At 44.8% G+C, this 25,186-nt stretch overlaps 1 protein-coding gene across 1 annotated transcript in view; it reads left to right on the top strand.

Moving 5' to 3' along the window:
- Nucleotides 1-4,199: 4,199 nt before the first annotated feature.
- Nucleotides 4,200-25,186, top strand: part of SHROOM3 (shroom family member 3) — a 78,203-nt gene continuing 57,216 nt past the window's right edge. Inside the window, exon 1 of the mRNA XM_083368035.1 lies at nt 4,200-4,275. The gene's annotated coding sequence lies outside the window, so the exon portion shown is untranslated. The remainder of the gene's footprint in view (nt 4,276-25,186) is intronic.

The following is a 25,186-nucleotide window of genomic DNA, read 5'->3' as shown; positions in this document are numbered from 1 at the left end:
GAAAGAACAGGCGGATTTTCCTCTTGCAAACTTGGACCACCTTGGTCTATAAGGAGATCATTTGCAAGGAAGTGGAATAATCCAAGACATGATAAATATTCTTTATTTTTTACAGAGTTAAGTTTGTTACGGCAGTTGTACTGTTGTAGTAAGCTCTGTGGATACCGCACAGATATTTTGGTGATATTTGGGGGAGGGGGTATGTGTCTTACCACTGTATTTTGGGGGAATTTAGTGGTTAAAAGATGCAGTAGTAAATAATTCAGTGGCTGAAAGTAGCAGGAGTAATACGTAGCTCAGTGTATTAGCCACTTCCAATACATCTTGAGTTCATTACCCAGACAAACCTAATACAGGTAATCCTCGACTTACAACAGTGTGTTTAGGGACTGTTCGAAATTACAAAGGCACCAAAAAAAAGTGATTTATGACCATTCTCAACACGTATGATCATTGCAGCATCCTCATGATCAGGTGATCAAAATTTAGATGTTTGGTAACTGACTCATCATATTTATGACGGTTGCAATGTCCCGAGGTCATGCGATCCCCTTTTGTGACCTTCTGACAAGCAAAGTTAATGGAGAAGCCGGATTCACTTAATAACCGTTTTACTAACTAAACAACTGCAGTGATTCACTTCACAAATGTGGCCAGAAAGTTGGTAAAATGAGGCAAAACTCCCTTAACAAATGTTGGGCTCAATTATGGTCTTAAGTTGAGGACTATCTGTACTACAGAGATTTCAGAGGAATGATTATGCGCACACTTAACATGCAGATTAAAATACCAATCCAGCTTCAGTATTTCCTCTCATGAGGGAACTTTCCAATGATATCCATGGGATGGTCAAAATTGGCAAATGGTGGGAGTGGTATTGGCAAGTAGGCGGGGCTTGCAATCTCAAAGCCACACCCTCTATCTTGCCAATTTTGACGTCACCCATAGCTGCCCTTGGAATATCCATAGGCAAATATTTTCTCTTTGTGGTGTCTCCAGCCTAAATCCTTCATTCTTTACTCATCTTTAAAAGTGTGTGCCCAACTATGTGTGCTTGTGGGTGCATTTGTGAAGGTGTCTGTGTTTCTTTACATGCATCTTCAGGCATGTTAAAGTGTGTGGATAGATAGATAGATAGATTAGACAGGTACTTAGGTAGATAGGCAGGTAAAGAGAGAGAGAGAGAAGGAGAGAGAGAGAGAGAGAGAGAAGAGATAGATCTATATAGATGATAGATATATAGCTAGATGATAAATGATAGACAGGCAGGCAGACAGACAGGGAGATAAGATAGACAGATAGATGATAGATGATAGATCTATATAGATGATAGATAGACAGATGATAGATGATTGATAGACAGATAGATAAGAAATAGATCTATATAGATGATAGATATATAGCTAGAGTCTAGACAGATGATAATGATTGATTGATAGATAGATAGATAGATAGATAGATAGATAGATAGATAGATAGATAGATAGATAGATAGATATGATAGAGAGATAAGAGATAGATCTATATAGATGATATATAGCTAGGCAGCTAGATGATAGATGATTGATAGACAGACAGACAGACAGACAGATAGACAGGCAGGCAGGGAGTGTGTCAGGATCAGTGTCCCAGGATCCCCTTTTGTGACCTTCTGGTAAGCAGTCAATGGGGAAGCCAGATTCACTTAACCCTTAACGGTTAAGTGAATAACTTCAAGCAAGACAGTTGTTTAGTCAGTTTTGCTCCATTCTATGACCCTTCTTGTCATAATTGTTAAGTGAATCACTGCAGTTGTTAAGTTAGTAACACGGTTCTAAGAGTTACTTATAAAGAAATTGCACATAATACTTCCACCGGTCAGCTCCCACCATGTGCCTCACATTCTGATTCAATTCCAAGTTGGGGGGGGGTCCCACTCTTTTGCTAAATGAATCTGCCCTTCCTGGGTTGTAGTGCACAGGAGGTGGATCCCTTTAAGCCTCCAAGGGATCCACAGACCAGAGGTGAGCTGTGTGAATCAGCTCTGGAGGTGGAACTCAAGTGCTCCTCCCCACCCCACAAATCAGGCAGTCAAGGTTAGCCTGTGTTGCGTAGGCTTGTGTAAAAGGATGCCCGCAACCACCCAAAAGCCTCTCGTGCCAGGGATGCCCACAACTATCCAGAAACTGTGCAAGGGATGCCTACAATCATGCAGAAACCATTTGTGCAAGGGATGTCTGCGACCACCCAGAAAGCCCTTGTGCCAGGGATGCACATAACCACCTTCAAATGCTTGCGCCAGGGGTGCCCACGGTCACCCAGAATAGCGCTTGTGCAAGGGATGCACATAACCACCTTCAAATGCTTGTGCCAGGGGTGCCCACGGCCACCCAGAAAGCGCTTGTGCCGGGGATGCACATAACCACCTTCAAATGCTTGTGCCAGGGGTGCCCACGGCCACCCAGAAAGCGCTTGTGCCAGGGATGCACATAACCAACCTTCAGATGCTTGTGCCAGGGGTGCCCACGGCCACCCAGAAAGCGCTTGTGCCAGGGATGCACATAATGCTTGTGCCAGGGATGCACATAATGCTTGTGCCAGGGGTGCCCACGGCCACCCAGAAAGCGCTTGTGCCAGGGATGCACATAACCAACCTTCAGATGCTTGTGCCAGGGGTGCCCACGGCCACCCAGAAAGCGCTTGTGCCAGGGATGCACATAATGCTTGTGCCAGGGATGCACATAATGCTTGTGCCAGGGGTGCCCACGGCCACCCAGAAAGCGCTTGTGCCAGGGATGCACATAATGCTTGTGCCAGGGATGCACATAATGCTTGTGCCAGGGGTGCCCACGGCCACCCAGAATAGCGCTTGTGCCAGGGATGCACATAACCACCTTCAAATGCTTGTGCCAGGGGTGCCCACGGCCACCCAGAATAGCGCTTGTGCCAGGGATGCACATAACCACCTTCAAATGCTTGTGCCAGGGGTGCCCACGGCCACCCAGAATAGCGCTTGTGCCAGGGATGCACATAACCACCTTCAAATGCTTGTGCCAGGGGTGCCCACGGCCACCCAGAAAGCGCTTGTGCCAGGGATGCACATAACCAACCTTCAGATGCTTGTGCCAGGGGTGCCCACGGCCACCCAGAAAGCGCTTGTGCCAGGGATGCACATAATGCTTGTGCCAGGGATGCACATAATGCTTGTGCCAGGGGTGCCCACGGCCACCCAGAAAGCGCTTGTGCCAGGGATGCACATAATGCTTGTGCCAGGGATGCACATAATGCTTGTGCCAGGGGTGCCCACGGCCACCCAGAATAGCGCTTGTGCCAGGGATGCACATAACCACCTTCAAATGCTTGTGCCAGGGGTGCCCACGGCCACCCAGAATAGCGCTTGTGCCAGGGATGCACATAACCACCTTCAAATGCTTGTGCCAGGGGTGCCCACGGCCACCCAGAATAGCGCTTGTGCCAGGGATGCACATAACCACCTTCAAATGCTTGTGCCAGGGGTGCCCACGGCCACCCAGAATAGCGCTTGTGCCAGGGAGGTACGCAACTGCTTGCGGCCCCGGCAGGCACACCACACGGGCTAGCGCAGCATGCGTCTTTTCTCCAGGGGTTCCCAACGGTTCAAGATGCATTGCCTACCCCCCCCCCAAACACACACACACACACACACACACACACACAGAGAGAGAGAGAGAGAGAGAGAGAGAGAGAGAGAGAGAGAGAGAGAGAGAGAGAGAGAGAGAGAGAGAGAGAGAGAGAGAAGAGTCAGCAGTTGTGCGCTACAACCTCCCCCCCCTCCGTTCCTCCTACCCACCCCCCCTCCGGCGACTTCCACAAGCCTGCGCAACCACAACCCAACGCGGAAGGCGCGCCTCCTCCTCCTCCTCCTCCTCCTCCTCCTCCCGCTGCCCGGCGCTGCAAACTTGGCTGGCGCGCTGGCCATTGAGATGCAAATCCCGCCTGCTGGAGCCAATCCGCCGGCCGGCCGCCCGAGGCGGGGTTACCTGGACGGAGGGAGGCCCGCCCGCTTCCCCGGCGCCGCCGCCGCCGCCGCCGTCCCGCTCGGCTCCCCGCGGCCGAGCCCGCGCCCCCCGTCTTCCTCCTGCCGGCTCCCGCCCGGCCGCGCCGTCTCCCCGCGGCGGCTGCGAAGTGGGGCGAGGCGGCCTCCCCCGGAGCCGGCGGAGCATCGTGGGCGCAGCCGAGCCGCCCCCGCCGCCGGCCTGGCGCCTCTCGGGATGCGGGGAAAGTGTTGAACTTGGGCTGCTGCGGAGAGAGGGACGGGTGAGTGGCGTCGGCCCGGTTGCCCCGGCTCTCTTCCTTCCCGGGGACGGAGCGGAGGACGGGGAAGCAGCGCGCCCGGCTTGGCTTTCTTCCTCCTCTGCGGCGCGCTCCCTGCTTCAACTTTGCGGCCTCTTTTTCTCCTCCTTTCCTCCCTCCCTCCCTCCCTCCCATCCACGCGTCTTCCTTCCTTTCTTCTTCTCTCCCTCCCATCCACGCATCTTCCTTCCTTCCTTTCTTCTTTCCTTCCTTCCTTCCTTCCTTCCTTTCCTCCCTCCCTCCTTCCTTTCTTCTTCTCTCCCTCCCATCCACGCATCTTCCTTCCTTCCTTCCTTCCTTCCTTCCTTCCTTCCTTCCTTCCTTTCCTCCCTCCCTCCTTCCTTTCTTCTTCTCTCCCTCCCATCCACGCATCTTCCTTCCTTCCTTCCTTCCTTCCTTCCTTCCTTCCTTCCTTCCTTCCTTCTTTCCTTTCTTCCTTCATTCCTTCATTCCTTCTTCCCTCCCATCCACATATCTTCCTTCCTTCCTTCCTTCCTTCCTTCCTTTCTTCCTTTCCTTCCTCCCTCCTTCCTTTCTTCTTCTCTCCCTCCCATCCACGCATCTTCCTTCCTTCCTTCCTTCCTTCTTCTCTCCCTCCCATCCACGTATCTTCCTTCTTTTCTTCCCTCCCTCTCACCCACATATCTTCCTTCCTTCCCTCTCTCCCTCCCTCCCTCCTTCCTTTCTTCTTCTCTCCCTCCCATCCACACATCTTCCTTCCTTCCTTCTTCCTTCCCATCCACATATCAATCTTCCTTCCTTCCTTCCCTCCTTCCTTTCTTCTTCTCTCCCTCCCATCCACGCATCTTCCTTCCTTCCTTCCTTCCTTCCTTCCTTCCTTCCTTCCTTCCTTTCTTCTTCTCTCCCTCCCATCCACGTATCTTCCTTCTTTTCTTCTTCCCTCCCTCTCACCCACATATCTTCCTTCCTTCCCTCTCTCCCTCCCTCCTTCCTTTCTTCTTCTCTCCCTCCCATCCACGCATCTTCCTTCATTCCTTCATTCCTCCCATCCACACATCTTCCTTCCTTCCTTCCTTCCTTCCTTCCTTCCTTCCTTCCTTCCTTCCTTCCTTCCTTCCTTCTTTTCTTCTTCCCTCCCTCCCATCCACGCATCTTCCTTCCTTCCTTCCCCCTCTGCTCAGCCCGACCTTGTCCAGTCCTCCAACCCGGAGCACACCCCCCCCCACGGCAGCGGGTGCAGAAAAGAAGTCAGACGGGCTTTTCCGCGGGACTCTTTCGCCGCCTCTCTCTTATACAGTATATATCTGCTCCCTCGCTCTAAGGCTGCCTTTCCAGCCCTGGGTCTGGGGTCTCTGCGGCGGTGACCCCCCCGCCCCCCAGTCGTTGGCTCGGTTTCCTACTGACTTGGAGTAGGAAAAAGATCAGAAGGCTGCTAATAGTTTTTGCCCTAATAGATCTTATTAAAAAACATTTTCATTAGTCGGAAAGGGTGCTGTAAGATCCCTTCTGATATTTTGAGGGGTGGGTCTCTCTCTCTCTCTCTCTCTCTCTCTCTCTCTCTCTCTCTCTCTCTCTCTCTGGAATTACTTCGAGTACAAAAAAAATCCTATCAATCTTTTCGTCCAATAGCACATTTTTTTCTGTTTCAAATCCTGCCATTAAAAAGGACCTCGTAAAAGTCGGGAAGCGAAGCCTTTTGATTTCTGTGCAAGGTTTCTTTCTTGGCGCCATCAGGGATCTTTGTTAAAGGGGGGGGAACAAGCAAACTGTCACCCACCTTAAAATGTTGACCAGCTGTCTTGTTATTTTGCTTGCTGGCTTGTTTTTGCTTTTAAAACTGGGTCTGCTTAACGAAGGGAGTCAGATTCAGTATATAGCCTCCATGGACCGCTGGGCAGTCCAAACGTGACTATTATTTATTTTAATAGGTGTTAAAATATATAGTTAAGGAAAAAAGTCAGGTTTTTTTTTTAAAAAAGTGAGAATAGGTTTATAGGCATTGCCAAATGCCTCTCGGAAATGTTTTTTTATGAAGTTATCAGATCCGGTGTGATTCAGTCTCTCGGTGTGCGTAGCTAAATGTTGTTTTATGCTGCCTATAAATTAGGAAGACTTTTATTACCCGCAAATGAAGGCCTCACCAATCGTAATATTTTATCTTGTCTCTTTTTTTAAAACTTTTTTTTTAATGTGGTTTTTGTTCGTAATTTTGGTCAGCGGCCATAATAAAAAAAAATTGTGTTCATTCATTCGTTCGTGTGACTTGAAAATCGCAGTCCAATGTAACAAAGATGGCAGAATGAGGGGGAAAAAAACGTATGAAAAGGCTACAAGGGGAGTTGTATGAACGGTCCTGTTTTACGGGCATTATCCTTATACCATAATCTCTGATTCTAAGGTTTTATCAATATGTAGGATGATCCGCCCTTCTCAGAGGTTAGCCAGCTATTAAATGCATGGGATGGCGTGCGTGGGTGTATGTGTGTGTAGCATGCATCCAGGCTGCAGATGGCATGTCATGCTACATGCCTACTGCAGGTGCCAGAAAACGGATTAGATAATGCAGACGTGGACTTTAGCACAATGGAAGCATGTTCAGGTGTGGGCATCTCCTTCCTCAAGACGTTCTCCGCTACGCGGATGCGACTTTTAATGCGCGGCGTTGGCTATTGTGATGTGAACAGCAGCCCAGCCCAGCCATGGCTGCCATTCTCTGCCGGGTGATATATGGCATGGTTGTTTATTGCCTAGTCTATTGGGCTTGGAGATGGGCTATTCGCGACATCTCTGACCAGCAATAAAGCTTTAAAATTGGCTCTGGACAAGGGCTACGTTCCGAGGATGACCAACATACCAGACGGTCATGATGAGGGGGAAAAAAAGATTTATGCATTGGTTTTCCATTTGTTTTTTTGTTTGATTGTTTTTCCAGCTTTGTTTCAAGAGCTCAAGGTAACACGCCTTCCAATGTTTTCTTCCTCCAGAACAACAACCCAGGGAGGTTGGTTAGACTGGCAAAGAGAATCAGAATAAAGCTGGAAGGGACCTTGGAGGTCTTCTAGTCCAGCCCCCTCCTCAAGCAGGAGAACCTGCACCATCTCAGATACAAGTGACCATCCAGTCTCTTCTTAAAAACCTCCAGGGATGGAGCACCCACGATTTCTGGTGGCAAGCTGTTCCACTGGTTAATTGCCCTCCCCGTTAGGAAGTTTCTCCTGAATTCCAGGTTGTTTTTCTCCCTGATTAGTTTCCAGAGATTTTCCAGAGATTGGTCCAGAGTCACCCAGGGAACTTCTGTAGGAAAGGAGGACTAATTTAGTATCTTCCCCACTATTCCACGTAGGCTGATGGGCAGAGAAGGAAGCGACTGTCCCAAAGAATTCCCAAGGAATATCCATGGCTGAAGATGGACGACATCTCCTCAATGCTAATCTTACCCTTTTATAGGTTGTCCTTGACTTTTGACCACAATTGATCCCAAGATGTCTGCTGCTAAGCAGGTCAGTTGTTAAGTGAGTTTCTCCCCATTTTACGACCATTCTTTCCACAGTTGTTCAGTGAATCTGACTTCCCCATTGACTTTGCTTGCCTGAAGGTCACAAAAGGGGATCACGTCACACACACACACACACACACACACACACACACACACACACCCAGGATACCGCAACCGTCATAAATACGAGTCAGTTGCATCTGAATTTTGATCACATGACCAGGGGGATGCTGCAATGGTCGTAAGGATGAAAAACAGTCCTAAGTCACTTTTTCCAGTGCCACTGTAACTTCAAATGATCACTAAAAGAATGGTTGTAAGTTTAGGACTACATTTATTTATTTATTCATTATTTATTCAATTTTAATCTCATCTTCCATACGAGGCAACTTTTTAGCTGTAGCTGTGTATGTAAGTATACAGGTAGTCTTTGACTGACAAGCATTTGTATAGCAACCGAAGTCACAACGGCCCTGAAAAAGGTGACTTACGACCAGTCCTCACACTTACAACCATTGCAGCGTCCACACAGTCACATGATCAAAATTTGTGTGCTTGACAACTGGCATGCATTTACAATGGTTGATACTATCCCGGGGTCATGGCCTTCCTACAAGCAAAGTCAATCAGGGAGGCCAGATTTATTTAATGACAGCACGCTTCAGTTAACAACTGCAGTGATTCTCTTAATAACCGTGGCAAAAAAAAAGTTTGCGAAACGGGTGTGAATGACTTAACAGCCGCCTTGCTTAGCGCACAGAAATTCTGGTCCCACTTGGGCTCGTAAGCCAAGGACTTCCTGTGTATACGGGGCTAAGCATCCTTGGGGTCAGTCACACATAATGAAAGTGTTAAGTCACTCCATATATACATTCCTCTGTCCATTTGTCTTCTTTATTACTGAAATGCTAAACCAGGGGTAGGCAACCTTGGCTCTTTTATGACTCGTGGACTTCAACTTCCAGAATTCCTGAGCCAGCCACGCTGAGGGAAAAGGGAGAGGTTTCCATGCTTAGCCATGCTGGCTCAGGAATTCTGGGAGTTGAAGTCCACAAGTCATAAAAGAGCCAAGATTGCCTGCCCCTCTACTAAACGAAATCACTATCTCTCAGTCTCCTAAGATGGATGGACATGACTGGTTGGGGAATTCTGGGAGTTGAAGTCCACCCATCTTAAAGTTGCCAAGTTTGCAAAACACTATATAAAATAACTGTAGCTTCATGGATGGGACTGTTCTCATGCATTAAAGACATTTTGGAGAACCCCACTCCCCCATCTGAGTGCTGGTATTATTAGGAATTATTATTATTATTATTTCTCACTTGCCCAGCAAAACAGCTCTTCTCCCTGAGTTATTCTCAGCTGTTCTTTGGGTAGGTGGCCCTTTAATGGATGATGATGCCAGTCACCAAGAGTCACGCATGACTCCAAGGATCCTCTCTCCCTTAATACAAATTTATTGAAATGGAGAAAGGAACGGCTGTAAAATGCTAAGAAAGAATAGTGGAAAACTCTCAGACCATCCTCTGTGAGAGGGAACAGTTTGGGCAGCCTCCCTTAATTGTCGCGCCTTTGGGGATCTATTTTTGCTGGCTCCTGTTTGATACATCTTTATTTAAGAGGTTTCTTTACCGCCCAAATGGATTACTCTGATTAGCGGTAATCTCTTCATGACCTCAAGGAGAGTTGAAGCTGAAACGATGGAGATCCAGGCTGAATTCTTCCTCCTCACACACAAAAGGGGTGTTTTGATCCTCAGAGGGAAGGTCCTTTCGGAAATTTCCCCCACCCCCTCCCCAAATTCCAGATCTGGCTCCCAGCAGAAATTAATGCAGTTCCGACAAATTAGTTTAATCTGAACCCATGTAAACATAGAATAAAGATTTTTTTTCTGGCCGGCACATTCAGAGCGCATGACAAAACTATAGAGCAAACTGTCGGCACGTTTGTTTAAACCAGCGCTGTGCAGGGGAAGAAACACTGTCAAGATTAAGCTTTTAATTAAAATCTTTTTCCTGGATTTGCATCTAAAAGGGGGAGCTAATGAGATACAGTTTTCTTTTTCCTCAGATGTGATTGAATACCTTGCCTTTTGTTTTGTTTTTTTCCTGACACTTCGCTCTTTTGAGGATTTGGTGCACCGTAAACAACCGCCTGGCCAGAACTGCAAGAGTTGTCATGATCTATCTGCGCCGGTTCTGATGTTTTACTTGGCTCCGGAGTTTAAAAGGAGCCAGGATGGAAAGGCCTTGTCCTCTTGGTTGCATGAAGGCTTGGCCGAGTCTCCGCTTTGCAAATGTGCCAAATTGTGGCTGTTGGGGGGAAAAAAAAACACAAAAGAAGGGAGGAAATGGTGAAAATAGGAGCTTGGTTCTCATGATAGAATGGAGGTTCTGGAGCCCTAAAATGAACTCTGGGTGTGTTTGTGTGTTTTGACAAGATCAAGACAGGAACCAAATAGAAAACTGTAGGAGGATTTATTTATTTATTTTATTTTAATTCCATTTATATCCCGCCCTTCTCCGAAGACTCAGGGCGGCTTACAAGCTTAGCAGTAGCAGTAGCCTTCATTCCATGTATATGCCTGCTTATTAGGGCTTTCACACACACACCCCAAGCGGCATTATTACAAAGTCAGCTTAATTGCCCCCAACAATCTGGGTCCTCATTTTACCTACCTCGGAAGGATGGAAGGCTGAGTCAACCTTGAGCCTGGTGGGATGCAAACCTGCACTAATTGCAGGCAGCTGGTGTTACTTAAGGAGGCATTAGCCCACTGCTCCACCAAGGATGAAGATAGTTTGGCTTCTGAAACAAGTAGAAGAGGAGTGTCCAAGTTCGGCAACTTTAAAACTTGTGGACTTCAACTCCCCGAAAGGCATGGCTGGCTGAGGAATTCTGGGAGTTGAAGTCCACAAGTCTTAAAGTTGCCAAGGTGTGTGGACTTCAACTCCCAGAGTTCCTCAGCCAGCCATGTTGCCTGAGGAATTCTGGGAGTTGAAGTCCACAAGTCTTAAAAGTTGCCAAGGTGTGTGGACTTCAACTCCCAGAGTTCCTCAGCCAGCCATGTTGCCTGAGGAATTCTGGGAGTTGAAGTCCACAAGTCTTAAAAGTTGCCAAGGTGTGTGGACTTCAACTCCCAGAGTTCCTCAGCCAGCCATGTTGCCTGAGGAATTCTGGGAGTTGAAGTCCACAGGTCTTAAAGTTACGAAGGAGTTCAACACCCCTGAGGTAAAAACTGAAGAAGAAACAATCTTAATAGAGAATATTTGTAGCTCAGGGTTGAATTGTGGGTCCTTGGTGCTGCTCTCTGCACTTGGTGATTTTCTTGCAGATGGTTCGTTAACAAACTAGGTAACATCATCAGTGCACTGATGATGTTACCTAGTTTGGTTATGCAACATCTGCAAGAAAAGCACCAAAGTCAGTGAGCACCAGGGACCCAAACAAACAATCCCTCAAAAAAGATACTTAGGATCCGAATTGACAGTTCTTATAGACATACAGACGTGTACACACACACACTGTGGTCACCTGACCACATTTTGAGTGCTTGGCAACTGGCCTACCTTTACTACCCTTTGCAGTGCCCATGGTCATGTGACCACGAGTTACAACATCTTTTATAAAACCTGGTGTTGAGTTACAATTTCCAGCCAAACTGCCCCATAGCCAACAATGGGTTTGCTTAACAACCGCCACATAAAGGTTGTAAAATTGGGCATGATCATGTGATCACCCACTTAACAACTGTCATTATTTACTTCTGTAACAGCATGCTCAATTACGGTCGTAAGTCAAGGACTACCTGTACATACCCACAATGCCATACACATTCTTTATAAATCTCTATGAAGTGGCTGCTTGTTATTCATGTTAAAGGAACAGTCAAGTTAAGAATAAATCAAGCCTGTTATCATTGCAAAAGCAGTAAATGTGACATTCCCATGAAAATAAAATTAATTCACATTCTACGGATAATTCGTTTGTTTGTTCTTCACAGTCTTACATAGTAAAAGATCACATTATTTCTCTGTTAGTTTTCTGTATTTTATCTGGGACGGTTAATCCAAGATGTTCTTATCTTATTTGGTGACAGCTTTTCTTTTTGAAAGAGCTCAAACCTGTTCTAATTGATGGCTCAAAAATAGCCAGATTGCTTTCTACAATCCACCAACTGTGTAAACTACAATTCCCATCTTCCCTTGCGCTGTCTGCAGATGCAGAGATTTGTCTGCAGTGCATTGGAGGAAGGGCAGCGCGTTTTTTAAAGTTTACTTTTAAATTAAAACCCAAGAAAAATGCCACCACACCCAACACCTGTATTTCTTATTTATTATATTTGCAGGTCACCAAATTGAACCGACATCTGCAGTATAGATAAAACTAGAAAAATGCAATAAAAATAATATGAAACCATCTAATGAAACAATAGTAGCCCATAAAAACATAACAATGCCTTTTTTTTTTTACAAAAAAGTGCCATGGTTTACTTAAAGTAATTATTTTACTGATGATTATCAGTTAACTGTTGGATAAAATCCTCAGACATTTGGGTATTGTCAAAAGCTAAATATATCAGAAGAAAGATTGGAAGGAACCAAGAGATAATTAGCCATTTAATTAACCAGTAGTGATAAACAATGGTTAAGAGAAAAGCACATTGATTTGTGCTTTAGATTGTAAGCCGCCCTGAGTCTTCGGAGAAGGGCGGGATATAAATGGGATAAAAAAAGACTATGTTTTTCCCTCCAACCTTTGTTCTTTTCACTCTTGTGCCAAAAGGGTTGTGCAAGGAGATTGTCTCTCTTTCACAATGGTTTGTGGTTTGTGTGTTTCAGCACACTTACAAGCAGGAAATTAGGAGAAACAATAGCACGTTTTTCAGCAATTTAACTTTGTCTTCCCACTTTCCTCCCTCGATCTGAAGCAGTGTTTCTCAGATCTTAGTCTCTTGAAGATGTGTGAACTACAACTCCCAGAATTCCCCAGCCAGGCACACTGGCTAAGGAATTCTGGGAGTTGAAGTCCACAAGTCATAAAAGGGCCAAGTTTGAAGACCCCTGGTTTGAATTTATTATCTGTTGCTGGCTGGTGTAATCCTTTGACATTTTGGAACGATTGTGATCGTTTGGATTATCATCTGCTTTGAAATCACCCGATTGCTGTGGATCCGGTGCAGATTTTATGTCTTCTTGTTGAGCTTGCAGGATCAATGAATCCATTACTTAACCTCCAACATCAAGATGTGAACAGGAAATGAGAAGGTAACCATTGTACCTGTCATAGTTTACAGGCTGGATGCTAACGAATTATCTCTTGGGCCTGTGATTTTGCAGACCTCCTGCCTCTGTTGGCTCCTTTTGCCTGGGTCTTTTGCTAGAAATAGACATTGACAATGATGGATGGTTAATAGGATTTGGCTGGCAGCTTGCAAAGCCAGAGTAGGGTAGGGCTTCGGAGAAGAAAGTTTGGAATTAAGCCCGTCAAGCGAGAAAATATTTCATTTTTACTGAATCCCTGAAACCAGGAGAGCTAATTTATATTGCAAGCGTACTCTCAGCTATAGAGAGAAATTTGCTGAAAAGGACATTTGCAGGGATCCAAATTTCAGCCGATTTGTCATGGAAATCTCTGCCAGTAACAGGAGGTTTTGCAAAGGCTATCTGGTCCGGCTGACGAGATGAATGATTCCGTCTTGACCACTGCTTTTCAATGTGGAGGAATTTCTCTTTCTTGCACTTCTGCTTATTCCCCGTTATTCAATCCAGGGGACTTGCCAATACCGCAAGTTATCAGCCCATGTGGCATCTGGATTTGAGTCGGGGATGGCTTCACCGGGTTTTGCAGCCGGGAAAAGATGGTGGGAAAGGGAAAGGCGAGCGGGATGAACGGCACAAAGAGGAAGATCTGTTGAACTAGATATGTGTGGTTCATCAGAATGCGGGTGAGTCTCTTTTAAGGACTTGCAGTTTGAATTTTTTTTACTAGCTGTGGCTGCTTGTGTTCCAACTTAGAGTAGTGTGAATATCTTTCCTTCCTAGACCCAGTATAAAGTAGTACAGGTGGTCTTCGATTTATGGCCACAATAGAGCCCCCAATTTTTGTTGTTAAGGAAGACATTTGTTAAGTGAGGTTTGCCCCATTTTATCACCTTTCATGCCACAGTGAATAACTGCAGTTGATAAATTAGCAAACTGGTTGTTAAGTGAATCTGGCTTCCCCACTGACTTTGCTTGTCAGAAGGTCGCAAAGGGGGATCACGTGACCCCCCCTGGGACACAGCAACGGTCATAACTATGAACCAATCGCCCAGCATCTGAATTTTGATCTCATGATAATGGGGATGCCGCAAAGGTCGTAAGTGTGAAAAACAGCCTTAGGTCACATTTTTCATTGCCATTGTAACTTTGAACAGTCACTAAATGAACTGTTGTAAGTTGAGGTCTACTTGTGCAGGCAGTCCTTGACTTAGAACAGTCCACTTAGTGACCATTTGAAGTTACACTAAAAAAAAAGTAAGATTTAGGACTGTTTTTCTCACTTCATGACCGTTGCAGCATCCCCATTGAAACACTTGGAAACCAATTCATATTCATGACCGTTGCTGTTTCCCAGGATCATGTGATGATCCACTTTTGCGACCTTCAGGCAAGCAAAGTCAATGGGGAAGCCAGATTCACTTACTAACTTAACAACTGTAGTGTTTCATGCAATAACTGTGACCAGAAAGATTATAAAATGGGACAAAGGTTATTTAACAAATGTTTCACTTAGCTTAGGGGCAGGCAACCTTGGCTCTTTTATGACTCGTGGACTTCAACTCCCAGAATTTCTGAGCCAGCCATGCTGAGGGGAAAGGGAGAGGTTTTCAAGCTGAGCCATGCTGGCTCAGGAATTCTGGGAGTTGAAGTCCACGAGTCATAAAAGAGGCAAGGTTACCTACCTCTGGCTTAGCTCAATTGGGGTGGTAATACAAAGTTCTTTTAAACTTGGTAACTTTAAGAGGTGTGGACTTAACTCCCAGAATTCCTCAGCTACCCATGAATTCTGGGAGTTGAAGTCCACCCATCCTAAAATGGCCAAGTTTGAAAAGCACTGCAGAAGAGTACAAACCTTGCCATATTCTTCAGTGCTGTTTCTATTTTTTTCGAAATTAACCTCTGTTTTTTGCGGGGCAGGTGTCAACTCCTGTTATAGAAATTGTAGTCCTCAACTTACAAGCAGTCACATAGTGATGCTTCAAAGTCACAGCGGTTCTCCTCATGGATACTTAAGACCTGATTCCGAAGGCCTGCCTCTCTCACATGACCTCATATGAAGCACTCAATATCCAGGCTGCTTCACGGCTGTTTGCAGCATCCTGTGGTCACGTAACCATGTTTTAGGACATTTTTTGGGGTGGAAAATCGGCATCCGCTTCTGGATTTCGGCAAAACTGGCCCATATTGAAACACTGGCTTGTTTTATATCAGGGGTCTTCCAACTTTTCCCTTTTATGACTTGAGGACTTCAACTCCCAGAATTCCTCAGCCAGCGTGCCTGGCTGAGGAATTCTGGGAGTTGAAGTCCACAAGTCATAAAAGGGCCAAGTTGGAAGACCCCTGCTTGTGGACTTCAATTCCCAGAATTCCTCAGCCAGCGTGCCTGGCTGAGGAATTCTGGGAGTTGAAGTCCAGAAGTCATAAAAGGGCCAATTTGGAAGACCCCTGTTTTATATCCACAGTGATTGCTTTATCATTGCTGTAAAAAAGATGGTAAAATTGGATTGGTCATGTTTTTTGACCCCTTTTACAACCATCACGGCTTACAGTTGTGATGGGTGGGGTTCATTATGGTAGTTAAGCCGAGGTATTACAATGGTGGGAAAAGGTTATTGTTCTCTTGCAAAAACTATATCTGAAAAGACCATTCACATCTTGCCTGCCGTTAAATTGCACCAGACTGTTGAACTCTTAAGTAATTCTATTTGAAAAGAATGGGGTAATTTTTCCATTTCTTTCTAAAATAGCAGAATGAGGTAGATAATTAATTCTTTTATGCGGATACTCAGATTATGGAATCCAAGCATCCCCACAGTAGGGAGGAAATTCAAAGCAATTTCTCCTCTGCTGTTGATCATTTTCCTTAATCTCTTTTCTTGGTTTTTGTTTTGTTATGTTTTTGGAGATGTTTTATACTTTTGCTTTGAAAACTGGAATGAACAACTGCTAAAAGCTAACCTAGAAAGGACTCGGGATCCCTGAAAGAGTGAATGAGATTGGAATAATGTGCTTCATTCTTTTTATAAAGCAATAAAATTAATATTGAGCAGAATTAAGTTCAGCCTACAAGAGTCCCAAGTTCTCACATGGCCTCTTAAAAAATACGCCCAGCCCTAATCTAGAATGAACAGCAAAGTTTATTTTAACAGCAGCGTTTGTTCAGAAAGGACTGAAGTCTTGACAATGCTTAAAACTGAGGACAGGATTGAATTAAATGTAGTTCACGCCCAAAATAATGGCTGATGTGTTAAAAACCCACCATGGGTTTTTTTTTTTGCTGAATTTGCGGAAGAAGTTCTGTTGTTAGAAGCACCCGGAGTGATTTCTTAGGTTTTTATTCTCAGAGTGTTTTAAAACTTTCATATACAGCCAACTTGCAATCTAGAGATCCATTTATACCAAAGTGTTAACACGGATTTATTCTCTTTGCTCTGAGCTCCGGAGTAAGAAGTGGTGATGCCTCATAAGTGGGAGCAAAACATGCATAAAATATCTGCAGCTTTTAGTAAATCATGAAATTGGAGACGTGATGGGTTACAAATGGGAATGAAGTTAAATCTATAGCCAATCAGCTTGGGAAATGGAATTCCACCTCTTAATTCTTAGAACATAGAACAATAAGAGAGTTGCAAGGGACCTTGGTGGTCTTCTGGTCCAACCCCCTGTGCCAGCAGGAAACTATTTCAGACAAATGGTTGTCCAGTCTCTTTTTGAAAGCCTTCAGTGATGGAGCACCCACAACTTCTGAAGGCAAGCTGTTCCACTGGTTAATTGCTCTCACCGTTAGGAAATGTCTCCTTAGTTCGATCTCCTTGGTTAGTTTCCAACCATTGTTTCTTGTCTGGCCTTTTGGTGCTTTACAAAATAGTTTGACACCCCCCGCCTTGTTTTTGTAGGAGTTCCTTAAATATTGGAATAGTGCTATCATGTCCACCTACCCCTTGTCCTTCTTTTCATTAGACTTTCCTGTAACTGTTCTGCATATATTTTAGCCTCCAGCCACCTAATCATTTCTGTTGCTCTTCTCTGCACTCTTTCCAGACTCTCAACATCTTTTTTTTGTATTGTGGTGACTCAGGACTGGATGCAATACTGTATTCCAAGTGTGGTCTTACTACGGCTTTGTAAAGCGGTACTAGAACTTCACGCAATCTTGATTCTGTCCCCCTATTAACGCTTCTTTTGAGGTCCTAATTTTTGAATTTTATGAATCTGGAAATTGGGGAAATACATGCTGGCTTGGGAATTCTGGGAACTGAAGTCCACAAATGTTAAAGGTTTCCGTGGTTGGACACCCCTGCTTGAAATCTAAAAAGGACGAAATCTGAAAAGTGCTGCTTTGTGGAATGAGAATTTAAGGATTTGGCTCCAAAGGATAGGATTAAAATTAGCAGGGTCAACTCCCGAGCCAGTTTGAGAAGGGTGAGGCCATTACACATCAGCCTGCCGATAAAGCAACTTCCTTCCCTCCCACTTAACACTCCCCTGTCAATAAAACTATCATCACCTCCAGTCTGACTGCAGTTCCAGATTATGTATACCTCGGAAAAGTAGCAGAAGAAAAAAACCAGAAGGATGTTTTAAAAAGCCTACCACGTTTGCAAGTGAAGCAACACCTAACATCTAATATATGTTTTGTAAATTTATATTCTGTATTTATGTATGCTAATACACGGTATATAATAATGTATTTATTTACTTATTCAACTTACATGCTGCTGGAGGCAACTTTAGAAGGCCTCATTATTTATACATCCTTGTAATTATGACATATTGCAATTAATATCTTGCACTGGCGTTGTTAGCTAGTTGGGTAATGAAACAACTGCAAGAAAGCAACCAAGCTCAGAGAGCACCAAGGACCCCTCATTTCAACCTCGACCTACAAACATTCCCCTTTATCGATAACTTTGCTATATTTATATAGATTCCATTTTTTATATTTAAATATAAATGATATAATTTGTATATATTCTATAATAGTCTCTGTCTCTCTCTTTCATTCTCTCTTGACTGTGCCTGCCCATCAAATTGGTAACTGACCCCTGTTTTTTGGGTTTCTGCTAATACTTTAACCTCTGAAGGTTAAATGTTTAGGGTAGAAAGTCTATGGTTAAATTTAAATGTCTTAGAATATCTATTCCAGTGGTCCCCAGTGCCATTACTGGGCTGTGGCCTATTTGGAACTGGGCTGCATGAGTGGCGGGCTGGCGCACACATACATGCACGCTGGCCCACCACTCTCACAAGTGCAGCTATGTGCGTGTTGGCCCACCACTCACACAGCCTGGTTCCCCTCTTCCCCCCCCCCCCCGGCCCAGCCACTAAGCTGCTAAAGTTGGGGACCACTGGTCTTTTCGCTCTTGACTAAAAAACAGAATGAAGATTGGCTCCTAGGTGAAGGATGCTTGGCACAAGCTAAAAATGTACAGGTAGTCCTCGATTTACAACAGTGTGTTTAGTGACTATTCAAAGTTAGAATGGCATTGAAAACCGTGACTTATGACCGTCTTTCACACTTAACAACCATTGCAGCCTCCCCATGGTCACATGATCAAAATTCAGAGGCTTGGCAACTGACTCGTATTTATGACCGTTGCAGTGTCCCGGGGTCACGTGATCTCCTTTTGCCACCTTCTGACAAGCAAAGTCAGTGGGGAAGCCGGGTTCACTTAACAACTGGGTTACCAATTTATCAACTACTACAGTAATTCCAGTGTGGCAAAAAAAGGTCGTAAAATGGGGTGAAACTCACTTAACAAATGTCTCGCTTTGCAACAAGAAATGTAGGGGTCAGTTGTGATCGTAAGTCGAGGACTTGTATGCACAGGTTGTGTGAATCTGCATGTGTTTGTGGAGAGAGAGAGAGAGAATGAAAATCTAACCAATTAGAGCAGGGGTAGGCAACCTTGGCTCTTTTACGACTCGTGGTCTTCAACTCCCAGAATTCCTGAGCCAGCCATGCTGAGGGGAAAGGGAGAGATTTCCAAGCTGAGCCACGCTGGCTAAGGAATTCTGGGAATTGAAGTCCAGGAGTCATAAAAGAGCCAAGGTTGCTTACCCCTGAATTAGAGCATGCCTAAAATACTCACACTCTTACAAAATTAGACTCATCCAGGATTATCCTGAGAGAAGTGGGGATCTTTCTGCTTTAATGTTTGTTCCGACGGTAACAAGTTCTCATTTATAATTTAAAAAAGAAAAGGCTGCCTTGGTTGAAATACTCAAACCAATTCTTAACCTCAGCTCCAGAGAAGTTCTTGCAAGGAATTGAATTCGGCGTTTAGTGTGGGAATCACCATCCCAGGATATCAGCATTTCTGTTGTAAATTTGAACGGTCACTAAACGAACTGTTGTAAGTCAAGCACTCGCTGTAGTCCGTGGGCAATCTGTTTTAAACAGCACCACAAAACAGAGCCAGTAAAATTCCCTAAATGATTATACCATAAGTTAAAACTGAATAGCAATCAATTCTGGAATTAAAAGGCTGGAACTGCATTTTGAAGTCTCTTCTGCTACAGATATTTGTTGTTGTTGTTAGTTGCGAAGTCGTGTCCGACCCATCGCGACCCTATGGACAATGTTCCTCCAGGCTTTCCTGTCTTCTACCATCTTCTGGAGTCCATTTAAGCTCACACCTACTGCTTCAGTGACTCCATCCAGCCACCTCATTCTCTGTCGTCCCCTTCTTCTATTGCCCTCAATCTTTCCCAGCATTAGGCTCTTCTCCAGTGAGTCCTTCCTCCTCATTAGGTGGCCAAAGTATTTGAGTTTTAGCTTCAGGATCTGGCCTTCTAAAGAGCAGTCAGGGTTGATCTCCTCTAGGACTGACTGGTTTGATCGCCTTGCAGTCCAAGGGACTCGCAGGAGTCTTCTCCAGCACCAGAGTTCAAAAGCCTCAATTCTTTTGCGCTCAGCCTTTCTTATGGTCCAACTTTCACTGCCATACATTGCAACTGGGAAGACCATAGCCTTGACTATACGCACTTTTGTTGACAGGGTGATGTCTCTGCTCTTTAGTGTGCTGTCTAGATTTGCCATGGCTTTCCTCCCGAGGAGCAAGCGTCTTTTAATTTCTTGACTACAGTCCCCATCTGCAGTGATCTTGGAGCCCAGGAAAATAAAATCTGTCACTACCTCCATTTCTTCCCCATCTATTTGCCAGGAATTGAGAGGGCCGGATGCCATGATCTTGGTTTTCTTAATGTTTAGTTTCAACCCAACTTTTGCACTCTCCTTCTTCACTCGCAACAAGAGACTCTTCAGTTCCTCTTCACTTTCTGCCATTAGAGTGGTATCATCTGCATATCTTAGGTTGTTGATATTTCTTCCGGCAATCTTAATTCCAACTTTTGACTCCTCTAGCCCTGCCTTTCTCATGATGTGCTCTGCATATAAGTTAAATAGACAAGGCGACAGTATACAGCCTTGCCGGACACCTTTCCCAATTTGGAACCAATCAGTGGTTCCGTGTCCAGTTCTCACTGTTGCTTCTTGGCCCGCATATAGGTTTCTCAAGAGACAAATAAGATGTTCTGGTACTCCCATCTCTTTAAGAACTTGCCACAGTTTGTTATGATCCACACAATCAAAGGCTTTAGCATAGTCAATGAAGCAGAAGTAGATGTTTTTCTGGAACTCTCTAGCTTTCTCCATGATCCAGCGTATGTTGGCTATTTGATCTCTAGTTCCTCTGCCTCTTCGAAATCCTGCCTGTACTTCTGGTAGTTCTCGATCCACATACTGCTGGAGTCTAGCTTGTAGGATTTTAAGCATAACTTTACTAGCATGAGAAATGAGTGCAATGGTGCGATAGTTTGAACATTCTTTGGCACTGCCTTTCTTTGGAATTGGAATGTAAACTGATCTTTTCCAATCCTGTGGCCACTGTTGAGTTTTCCAAATTTGCTGGCAAATTGAGTGTAGCACTTTTACTGCATCGTCTTTTAAGATTTTGAATAGCTCAGCTGGAATACTGTCACCTCCACTAGCTTTGTTGTTGCTCAGCTTTTCTAAGGCCCACTTCACTTCACATTCTAGGATGTCTGGCTCGAGGTCAGTGACCACCTCATTCTGATTATCAGGGACGTTAAGCTCATTCTTGTATAGTTCTTCTGTGTAATTTTGCCATCTCTTCTTAATCTCTTCTGCCTCTGTTAGGTCCCTGCCATTTTGGTCCTTTATCATGCCCATTTTTGCATTGAACGTTCCCTTCATTTCTCCAATTTTCTTGAAAAGATCTCTGGTCCTCCCTATTCTATTGTTTTCTTCTATTTCTTTGCACTGTTCATTTAAGAAGGCATTCTTATCTCTTCTAGCTATTCTCTGGAATTCTGCATTCAATTGGGCGTATCTTTCTTTTTCTCCCTTGCCTTTTGCTTCCCTCCTTTCCTCAGCTATTTGCAAAGCTTCCTCAGACAGCCATTTTGCTTTCTTGCATTTCTTTTTCTTTGGGATGGTTTTGGTTGCTACCTCTTGTACAATGTTGCGAACCTCTGTCCATAGTTCTTCAGGCACCCTGTCTATCAGATCTAATTCCTTAAATCTATTTGTCACCTCTACTGTATATTCAACGGGGATATGATTTAATTCATACATGACTGGCCTGGTGCTTTTCCCTACTTTCTTCAGTTTAAGCCTAAACTTTGCAACAAGAAGCTCATGGTCTGAGCCACAGTCAGCTCCTGGTCTTGTTTTTACTGACTGTATAGAGCTTCTCCATCTTTGGCTGCAGAGCATATAGTCAATCTGATTTCTGTGTTGACCGTCTGGTGATGTCCATGTGTAGAGCCGTCTCTTGGGTTGTTGGAAAAGAGTGTTTGCTATGACCATCGTATTCTCTTGACAAAATTCTATCAGCCTGTGCCCTGCTTCATTTTGTATTCCAAGGCCAAACTTGCCTGTTATTCCGGTTATCTTTTGGCTTCCTACTTCCTACTTCCATTTATAATTTAAAAAAGAAAAGGCTGCCTTGGTTGAAATACTCAAACCAATTCTTAACCTCAGCTCCAGAGAAGTTCTTGCAAGGAATTGAATTCGGCGTTTAGTGTGGGAATCACCATCCCAGGATATCAGCATTTCTGTTGTAAATTTGAACGGTCACTAAACGAACTGTTGTAAGTCAAGCACTCGCTGTAGTCCGTGGGCAATCTGTTTTAAACAGCACCACAAAACAGAGCCAGTAAAATTCCCTAAATGATTATACCATAAGTTAAAACTGAATAGCAATCAATTCTGGAATTAAAAGGCTGGAACTGCATTTTGAAGTCTCTTCTGCTACAGATATAATCCAGGTCATATGCTAACATTCTCCCTTCAGGAAAGCGTTTGTCACTCAACTGTCTGTTGTGGCACAAATTATTCTCCAAAGGTAGCCTCAAGAAAGGAAGAAAGCGAAGCTTTACCATCTGTTGCCCTCTTTTCTTAAGAATTTGCCTGGTGCTTGAAGAAAATACAAATTAAAGCAAATCCTTCTATTTACACACTAAGGTCCAAATCTGATCTGACAGATGTTTTCCAGATTTGTATGATATCTGTGGATTGTACGAGTCGTCCTCGGCTTACTTTAGGGATTGTTCAGAGTTATAGAGGCACTGAAAAAAGTGACGTACCACCGTTCCTCACGCTTAACGGCCGTCACAACATCCCCGTGGTCATGTGATCAAAATCCAGGCACTTAGCAGCCAGCGTGTATTTTTGAGGGCTGTAATATCCCAGCTTCATGTGATTACCTTTTGCGACTCTCCCAGCTGACTTCCTACATGCAAAGTCAACGGGGGAAGGTAGATTCGCTTAATGACTGCAAGATTCACTTAACAACCACATTGATTTGCTTGACAGCAGTGGCAAAACAGGTCATAGAATCGGGCATGGCTCACTTATTAACTAACTGCCTGGCTTAGCTGCTCTCATTTGCGGTCGTATGTTGAGGACTACATAGTGAAGCCAAGGGAAGAGCTGCTTTGAGATCTGCAGTCCCAGGAGCCCCACTGCACTTCCCCCCCCCCCCCCATCTCACTCTTCGCCCTATGTCTTCTACAAGCCTGGATATTTGGGATCAGGCCACTACATCTGGGCTGCAAAGATCTGTGTGAAAAACACTGGGCCAGCTATATGTCACAAAATGAGGCATTTCTGTGTGATCCAAGAGTAAGGAGTAGGGAGCTGGGCATCTCCCAGCATAACATAGCCTAGTCCAGAGGTCACCAACCTTTTCATGCTGGCGGCCCGGCAGAAAAGGGAGCAGCTGTGAAATTTGCACATGCACACACGCATGCGTGAATGGGGCTGTGCGCACCCACATGGGGCTAGCAGCTCCATTTGCGCAGGCGCTAGCTGCCGCTGCTAGCCCTGCATGCATGTGTGGACAAGCTGCACAACCCACACGGTGCTAGCGGCCCCGTTTGTGAATGCGCACAGGCGCTACTAGCTCCGCGCGCATGTGCAAACGGGTCTGCGGGTTTTAGCGTGAGTGGGGATGAGTGCACACGCACACGTGCATGCACTGGCCAGCCTGTCCCGCAGCCTGGTGGCCAGTAGGCCACGGCCCGGCCGTGGGCCATGGACCATATAGGTTGGGGACCCCTGGCCTAGACGACTTCCCAGATATAAGTTTACTAGATTCTGAACTTAAGATTCATGTTTTGTTGCTGATGCCCAACAAGGTTGTATAGTTCACTTTAAAGATAAAAGTTTCCCCTTTAAAGCCGTGTCTGGCTTTAGGGGGCGGGGCTCCTCTCTGTTTCTTGGCCGAGAGAGCCAGCGTTGTCCGAGGACACTTCCGTGGTCAAGTGGCCAGCATGACTATAGGCCAAAGCACACGGAACGCTGTTACCTTCCCACCAAAGTGGTACCTAGTTATCTACTTGCATTTACATGCTTTCAAACTGCTAGTTGGGCAGGAGCTGAGGCAAGAAACGGGAGCTCATCCCATCGTACAACGCTCGGGTCTTGAACCTGGGCTGCCAGCTTTCCAGCCAAGTTCCTGCACCATCACAAGGTGCTTTCCAGCTGACAAGCTCAGCATCTTTAACTTGCTGAGCCATCACACCCCCTCAAAATAAGCAGCATCTTCTGTATGTTTGGGGACAGGTGATATAAAACCACCAAGGTGAGAATTGGAAAGTTCATTACCCATAGCATTAGTCATAAATATGAGGCGACCTTGTGATGGTGCAGGAACTCAGCTCTGTTTTAAGCAATCACTCTAGTTATATTTTTTTGCATGAAAAGTTTCCAAGCCTGTTTTGGAACATGTTGGGGCAAAGGTGTCATTTTGCTCCTTGTTCGCGAGACAAATTTATACTTGGGAGACAATCCTATTTTCAAAATGTACATTTTTTTTACAGGCAAGTAAGAATATTCATACCACACCATAAATCAGCTTATTGCCAATCAGGGTTTTAAACCATTTGGGTTTATGCCAGAGGAATTTAAATTGCCTGAAGCTCTGAAATTTCTGGCTCAGTTAAAACATTTCTTGATTTCACATTTGGGGCGAGATGCTTTATAGTCACGTCTAAACCCCAGAATGACTATATTGAAATGTGGTTTGCATGACCTTTAGTGATAAAGGTGTGTCACTAAGATAGGTGACAGGTAGTCCTCGACTTACAATAGTTCATTTAGTGATTGTGCAAAGTCACAACGGCACTGAAAAAAGTGACTTAGGACCCTTTTTCACCTGACCATTACACCGTCCCCATGGTCACGTGATCAAAATTCAGTCACTTGGCAACTGACTCATATTTATGACCGTTGCAGTGTCCTGGGGTCACGTGATCCCTTTTTTTTTTAAACCTCCCGACAAAGTCAGTGGGGGAACTTAACAACCATGTTACTAATTTAACAACCACAGTGATTCACTTAACAACTGTGGCAAGAAAGATTGTAAAATGGGGGGAAACTCACTTAACAAATGTCTCACTTAGCAACAGAAATGTTGGGCTCAATTGTAGTCATAAATTGAGGACTAGCTGTAGTTGCAAGAACTTGGCAATGAAGAGTTGGCATAACCCATATCAACTAATTCTTTGTCCTTAACGGAATATTATGTTTATTATCTTCAATGTCTAGTGGTTAGCTAGTGTCATTGACAAACTAAATGAAACTAAATCAATAAAATATTATTTTTATGTTTATTAGACACCATAG

This window comes from Vipera ursinii, assembly GCF_947247035.1.
Source record: "Vipera ursinii genome assembly, chromosome: 7".
Taxonomy (NCBI): domain Eukaryota; kingdom Metazoa; phylum Chordata; class Lepidosauria; order Squamata; family Viperidae; genus Vipera; species Vipera ursinii.
Note: the sequence above shows the minus strand (reverse complement) of the source record. Positions and strands in the feature narration are given on the sequence as shown.